The 8,309-nt window shown below is 48.3% G+C and overlaps 2 pseudogenes; both read left to right on the top strand.

The window, feature by feature from the left end:
- The first annotated feature begins 1,404 nt into the window (after positions 1–1,404).
- Positions 1,405–6,438, top strand: LOC140925743 (uncharacterized; annotated as a pseudogene).
- Positions 6,439–8,076: 1,638 nt separating this feature from the next.
- Positions 8,077–8,309, top strand: part of LOC140925742 (uncharacterized) — a 1,660-nt pseudogene continuing 1,427 nt past the window's right edge.

Below are 8,309 nucleotides of genomic sequence, written 5' to 3'. Positions count from 1 at the left end.
GACAAATCTGTTTGTGAAGAAATGAAATGTTGTTGTTTTTTTTTTTTTAACAGAAACTGTGCAAATGAGAACCGCTGCGACAGTTTCAAAGCCACCACAATGCTTGGCAGACCATAAGATGATTTCAATGTATGGGTGATGGGGTGGTGCAAGTTAACAATCTTGGGGAGGTCATACCAGAAGATGCCAGGGAATACATGTACGTTCAAGAGTTAACAGAATCAAGGATCAAGCCTTCTGAGGTGGTGCTTCTGTTCAAAAAAGAAGCCTTACATGGTGTCTTCTCTTCTTTGAAAGACACCATTCACCACAATTACATGGGAGGACTTGTGGCAATGGGTAAGAATTAAATTACCATTTTGTAAAGTTTATCAAACTAACCAGAAACCTATTGTTTTTAAAGATCTGATGAAAATTGGTCAATGTCAATAACAATAACAAGATAATTTTTGTTTTACATATAGAATAACAGCATGCTTGCATGCGATATCTTAACAGAAACCAGCCTTTTTTTTATTTCTTTGGTCATCATTCAGTAGTAGGATAAAATCTGTCAAATTCATCCACTGCCAAATGGAGATTATTCCCAAAGCCTAACTCTCTGCTAAATGAAAAAAGAGGCTGAGAAAAGCAAAAAAAGTCTTCGAACTTAAATTTTATTGAACTTTGGGATTATTATGACCAAATTTTAACCTGAGTGAAAACATCATGAAAACATAATTTTTTTTCTTTAGCTGGCCTCTGCATTGGGCTGCATTACCAACAAATCATAAGGGAGGGGTACCACTGCCCCATTCCTGTCATTTGTGGTGAGTATCGCCTTTGAAAGACAAAGAGTACTAGATTAGCTCTCCGGCTGATGGGCAATGACCATCACTTCTTTTTTTCTGCAAGGGAACGGTTCATCCCACACCTTTGCTGGCGATCATCCTTCCCTCCAGTATTGGATGACTTAAAGAATGACCATCACCTAGGGGACATTGCTCTAGCATACTATGATGGCAGTAAAGACGGCACTTGTGCCAAAGAAATGGAACCCAAGACGTGTCCTATGGTGACCATGAATTTGGGGGGCACTCTACGGGCTAGCTCAGGACTATAGGTATGGTTTAATGTTCTATTTAAGCCCAAATTTGTCACCAATTCTTTAATTAAAAGCTTCTTTATTTATGATCAGGTTTCATTTGAGCAGGTGTCTTGTGAGCTCCTAATGGAAAAAATTACACTACGCCAGTACCGGTCAGCGGTACTGTAGATAAGGACACGCGCCCTAGACGCTCTCGTGTCTCGCTCTTGAGTTTGTTCTGTATTTCGCCGTTGTGCCTACAGTAGCATTAAAGTAGCAGTTGCTTTACCTGAACCGTGTCATCGATCGACCAACTCTCTCTTTACTGGCGTGGTGGCAGCGCTTCCGGATCTACGCCAAGAAACCGAAAAGAAAACAAAGCCAGAGCTACCCGTACAAACGTCGGTAAGTCGATACTTCGAACACCTTCGTCGCCCAAGCACGATTTATTCGTAAACTTGCAACCAAACCACAACTATGGCGAGTACCCTCCGAGCCCCAAAACAGTGGAGCCTGTCAAAGAACGAGTCCATCAACAGCTTCGAGAACTGGAGACAAAATCTGTTGTACACTTTATCCCTCGACAGCAATTTCGCTTCTTTCCTCGCAGAAGACGCTACGTGGGGGAAAAAGACTAAGTCCCAGCCCCTACGCGGCCTCACAGATGACGAGGAAACCATCCCGATCTCCAGACGCAAAACGGCCCGTCAGAAGGTCAATTTTCTCGAACTAATGCTCGGACAAATAGCCAACTATTGCCCAGTGATATCCAGGACCTCTCTCGTGAAGAACTCGACTTCGATTCACTCTGTTTGGAACATGATTCGTGCACATTTTGGCTTCCAAGTCACAGGCGCCCACTTTCTAGATTTCGCTGGCTTACATTTGGAAGCAGATGAACGCCCAGAGGATCTCTTTCAGAGACTGATGGCCTTCGTGGAGGACACTCTACTCCGTGCAAATAGCCTGTCACACCATGGTGAGGTTACCACAGAAGATGAGGAACTCACCCCCACCCTGGAGAATTTCATCGTTCTCACCTGGCTTAAACTGATCCACCCCGAGCTACCTAAGTTAGTGAAACAGCGGTATGGAACTGAGCTACGATCACGGACTCTGGCCTCCATAAAGCCAGAGATATCTCAGGCCCTTACTTCCCTGCTCGACGAAATACGCACCGCTGATGATGCCAAGATCATGCGCACCGCTGTCACTAACTACCGCAGACCTCTCGGCGTCAAAACCCCGTATAAAGCGACTACACGACCCAGCCGCCCCACTAAGTCCTGTCCCCTTTGCAAACAGGCAGGTCGCCCCGACAACCATTTCTTGAGCGAATGCAATTTCCTTCCAGACCAAGACCGCAAATACATCGCGAAGGCCAGACAGATCGCCGACATCTTTGATGCTCCCCATGAACCTGAGACCACACCCGACATGACCGACCCAGAAAGCGACACCGACGACGCTAGGCCTGGCCCAGGCCCTAAGGTCTTCCGCATACAGACCCGCCAGTCACCGTACCTAGACATGTTCTACTCCCACTACCCCGTACGAATCACCATCGATAGTGGGGCTACTGGAAACATGATCCGCCACACTGTCGTCCAACGTCTTGGCTGCCACATGACATCTAGCTCCCAGTCCGTCCACCAAGCAGACGGCTCATCCCCCCTTCAGGTCGTCGGTGAGACACGCTTCTTATTAAGCCGCGAAGGCCGAGATTTCACCTTCGAAGGACTCGTCGTTGAGAACCTCGACGTGGACATACTGGCAGGCACCCCCTTTATGGAAACCAACGATATTGCAGTACGCCCAGCTAAGCGCCAAGTGATCCTCCACAACGGTTCCATCGTCAGTTACGGGTCCCCACACCCGGCTACAGTAAACCCCGCCGCACGTCGTGCAATAGTACTCCGCTCTCCCCCCACGTCAATGACCGTCTGGCCCGGAGAGTTTGTTGAAGTCGACCTACCACACGACGTCCCCACTGACTCCGAATACGCCTTAGAGCCTCGAACAGATGCCCCCAGCGTTAGGCAGTTGTCAGCTTCCCAACTGTGGCCCACCCCACGTATAGTCTCTAGCGTGGCAGGAAAGATACGTATTCCCAATCTCTCATCCGAGCCGCACTTCCTCAAGCGAAATGAGCACTTCTGCCAGGTACGCGCCACCTTCACACCAGAACCCCTCGGCGACAACTCACCCCCAACAGCCAAGCCACCTCCCAAACCATCAGTACCTACCCCAGGTACAAAACACTCGTCAGCCGTACGCCTTGACCCAGACAACTTACTTCCCCGGGATATAAGAGCAAAGTTCACTTCGCTGTTGGACGAGTATGACCACGTGTTCGACCCAAACATCAAGGGCTACAATGGTGCGGAAGGTCCGTTCGAAGCAAGAGTCAACATGGGACCTGTAGAACCCCCCCAGCGGAAAGGCCGTCTACCACAGTATGCCCGTTACCAGCTAGTGGAGCTCCAGCAGAAATTTGACGAACTTGAAGCTTTGGGTGTCTTCAGTCGCCCCGAAGACATAAACGTCACGGTCGAGTACCTGAACCCTTCATTTCTCGTCAAGAAACCCAATGGTGGCTCCCGCCTAGTTACTGCATTCGCTGATGTCGGCCGCTATAGTAAGCCACAACCTTCACTCATGCCAGATGTGGACTCCACGTTACGCCATATTGCCCAGTGGAAACACATCATCGCATCGGACTTGACCAGCGCTTTTTACCAAATCCCCCTCTCGCGTGCCTCCATGAAGTACTGTGGGGTAGCTACCCCATTCCGGGGAGTGCACGTATACACACGGTCGGCCATGGGCATACCCGGCTCTGAAACGGCACTGGAAGAACTTATGTGTCGCGTCCTTGGTCACCTTTTAGAAGAAGGCGTCGTCGCCAAAATCGCAGACGATCTATACTGTGGGGGAAACACGCCACAAGAACTCCTACGAAACTGGAGGAAGGTTCTAGCAGCCCTCCACAAGTGTGACCTCCGCCTCTCCGCATCGAAGACGATCATCAATCCTCGGTCCACAACAATACTGGGATGGATTTGGAACGCTGGCACTTTAAGAGCAAGCCCTCACCGCATCGCCACCCTCGCCTCGTGTCCTGAACCCGAAACCGTTGGCCGCATGCGATCATTCATAGGAGCATACAAGGTGCTCTCCCGCGTAATTCCCGGGTGCTCGTCACTCCTTGCACAACTTGATGACACCGTAGCTGGCCGCGAATCTAAAGAACACATACAATGGTCAGACGACCTCCGAACTTCGTTCTCCACGCCCAGAAAGCCCTCTCCACCGCTCGCACCATCTCGCTACCCAAACCAAGTGACCAGTTGTGGATTGTGACCGACGGGGCGGTCCGTAAGCCTGGAATAGGAGCCACGCTTTACGTCACCCGTGACAACAAACTTCATTTGGCAGGGTTCTTTAGCACAAAGCTACGTGGCTCGCAACCGACATGGTTACCGTGTGAGGTGGAGGCCCTAGCTATTGCCGTTGCCACCAAGCACTTCAGCCCGTACCTAATCCAATCCCTTCACAAGGCCTGCATCCTAACCGACAGCAAACCGTGCGTACAGGCATTTGAAAAACTCTGTCGCGGGGAGTTTTCCGCTAGCCCTCGCGTCTCCACCTTTCTATCAACCGTGAGCCGGTATCAAGCGTCCGTCAGACATGTATCCGGATCTGCGATCCTACCCTCTGATTTCGCCAGCCGCAACGCACCCCCTTGCGAAGACGAAGCCTGCCAGATCTGCGCCTTCACAAAACTCACCCAAGACTCCGTTGTCAGAAACACATCGGTACAGGATATACTGCGTGGTGATGAGCGCCTACCCTTCACCAGCCGCACTGCCTGGTTAGCCATTCAGGCCGAATGTGCCGATCTGCGGCGTACTCGCGCCCACTTACAACAAGGGACACGCCCTTCGAAGAAACTTACCAACATAAAAGATGTTAAACGATACCTGAACGTCGCTACCATTGCAAACGATGGCTTGCCCGTTGTCCGGCGTGATGAACCCCTTGTACCTAGCCGCGAGTGCATCATTGTCCCTCGACAAGTGCTTGATGGACTGCTGACAGCCCTACACATACAGCTCACCCATCCGTCGAGCCATCAACTCCAGGCTGTAACCAACCGGTACCTATATGCCTTAGACATACACAAGGCCATTGACCGCGTGACCCAAGCTTGCCACATCTGTGCCTCTCTACGCCAAACTCCGAAAATGCGCGTGGAGCAGTCGTCCTGCCCCCCTCCCGACGCAGTTGGCGTATCATTTGCCGCAGATGTCATCAAACGCTCAAGACAACTTGTGCTTGTACTACGTGAGTGCGTGACATCGCTTACAGCCACAACCCTGCTGGAAGACGAGCGTCACAACACTCTGCGCGACGCTCTTATCCGTCTTTGTGTCCAACTACGTCCACTAGACGGACCAACAGCCGTCATACGTACCGACCCAGCCCCAGGATTCAAAGCACTCAGGGATGATCAACTACTGAAACACCACAGGATCACCCTTGAGATCGGCGACGCCAAAAACAGAAACAAGAACCCTATTGCAGAGCGGGCAGTACAGGAGGTCGAAAGCGAACTACTCCGCCATGATCCACTAGGCGGTCCAGTAAACCACGTGCAACTCGCCGTGGTCACAGCCAATCTAAACGCGCGCCTTCGCTCACGTGGTCTTTCCGCAAGAGAGATGTGGACCCAACGTGATCAGTTCACAAACCAGCAGATCCCCCTACAAGACCAGGACATCATCCTACGACAACATACACAACGGTTGTCTAACCACCCCCACAGTGAGAAGTCAAAGACACCTATCCCAAAGAGCACCCCCACTGACCGCGTTGCTGTAGGTGATTTAGTCTACCTCTATGCCGATTGGAACAAGACCAGAGCCCGCGATCGCTACATTGTCGTAGAAATAACCGGCTCGTTCTGCAACGTCAAGAAATTTGTTGGCTCCCAACTCCGCAGCACGTCTTACCGAGTGAAGATGTCTGAGTGCTATCGAGTCCCATCCAAAGTCGTGAACCACAGACCACCTGCTCCCAATAGGGATGCAGACTCATCATCTGACGAAACTCCACCAACACAGCCAGAACCACCACCTCCGCCAATCATTCCGTGCGCGATCTCGACACCTTCTACCCAGGAATTCCCCCACCTTGATGACTTCCCTACCAGCCACGATGAGTCTCACGATACCGTGACCGTGACCCACCCTGATGAAACCAGAGACCCCCATGCTAGCGACAGCGAATCAGATGCCACCCCCCCTCCTCGCCGATCCACACGTGAGCGACGCCGACCCGCACGTTTTGAGGACTTTGACATGGATTAATTAGCCAGTGGTCCTCGTGACCAACACTAGAAACTGTTCAAGTTTTATTGTTATTCATGTTAGCCGTTTACATGTACCTAAATTTTTCTATAACCATTGGGCTCATACCATATTTGTAAGAGTAAAGAAAGGAAAAAGAGGCCACGCCAGTACCGGTCAGCGGTACTGTAGATAAGGACACGCGCCCTAGACGCTCTCGTGTCTCGCTCTTGAGTTTGTTCTGTATTTCGCCGTTGTGCCTACAGTAGCATTAAAGTAGCAGTTGCTTTACCTGAACCGTGTCATCGATCGACCGACTCTCTCTTTACTGGCGCTATAAGATTTCAAACTTAACTGTGACCTACTCAACAATCTAAGAAGTTTTTAATTAAGCCACTTTTTCCAGTACCGAATTCTGTGGTACTAAGATTGATTCACTGCAACACCTTGAAATTTCAAGACAAACCTATTCTGTGAACCGGTCAAAAATCGCGCTACAACAATCAACAAGAGCCTCCATTTTGAAAACGATTAAAAATAGTGATTACTGACCAATTTGCGCCGGCTCATATTTTCTGAAATGGCGCGATTTGCCCAGCTCCCAGCCCGGTGTGTTCACTTTTTTGTGTTTCTTCGTTCGAAAAAACTAAAAACGATAAAACGGAAGTCAAATTTTGTTTATCTTTTTTTTGGAAAAAGATAGCATAAAACAGTAAAAAGAAGATATTGAGTAATTTTCGTTTTGGGATAAGATCTATGGATTCAAGAAAAGAAACAAGGACTTCTGGAATATTGGCTTGTTTTTTAGATTTAACTATTGTTTTTAAGTGCAAAAATTCTTTGGCGCTGTTGTATTATAAAATTTCAATAAAAAGGTGCTTTGAAAGCAAAATCAATTTAGACACTTGTAACATTGTAAATGAATTAATCGAAAAAGATGTTGATTCATATTCTTCTGTTTTCTCAACATGGAACAGAAAACTTAAAACAAGGGTTGGCCGAACCGTGCACAGACCCAACCGCCTCCAAAATTTGAAATAGTGCCAGGTGATCTGTGACGTCATTGCGAGGGTCTGGGGAAAGAAATTTTAATGCTGTATCCCATAAACCAACGCGCGCACCAATTCGATCTGTTTTCGAATCATGGCGGCTGGTAGGCGCGAGCTCCATGTAGTTAAATACTTTTCGCCATCAACAAGTGGGAAGACTTGTCACTGGGTAGTTTGTACAATGCAGTGATTGCCAAGAAGAGAAACTCCTTAGCTGTGTTGTTAAATGCTTTAACAGCTTTTGGCGAGGAGCGTTGCAGACAATCCAAACGTAAGCTCGATGTACTCGTGCATTGAATGAAGTTAGCGTTTTTATTTCTTTGTTATGTACTGGACATTGGCTTTATCAACAGTACATGTTACTCTTATTAAAACTGTTATTGGTTTTTGGGAATGGCGTGTTTGTCTTAATGTTATTTTTTTATATGTGCTGATTTTAAAGAAGTTTTGATGGAGCCTTTGTTGCTCTCTCAAAGTCAGTTTGATTGTCGCGGGTGGCCCAATTTTGGCGAGCTTTTTGACGCGGCGACATCCAACATTTAAAGTACTTACGTATTGTTTCTTTTGCCAGCTAATTGTTTTTTATTGTGGCTTTTTATTATTTGTTTGGATGTCTTGTCTAGCTAAGCAAAATGTACTTAACGCCGAGTCAGTAATTCGTCTTCATTGCCCATTTCAAAACTGTGACAAATTTTACAAAAACAGAAAGAGTTTAAACGAACATCTTCGTCTTTATCCGGAGCACAAACCGGGTGGTTTGCCAACCTCTCGGATACGGGTTTCATTAAGACAATGAGCAGAAAAATTTCTAGACGACGAGAGTAATCCTTATTCAAGGAAGCA

Source organism: Porites lutea, chromosome 2 (genome assembly GCF_958299795.1).
Source record: "Porites lutea chromosome 2, jaPorLute2.1, whole genome shotgun sequence".
Classification (NCBI taxonomy): Eukaryota; Metazoa; Cnidaria; class Anthozoa; order Scleractinia; family Poritidae; genus Porites; species Porites lutea.
This window is presented reverse-complemented; position numbering and strand designations above follow the sequence as displayed.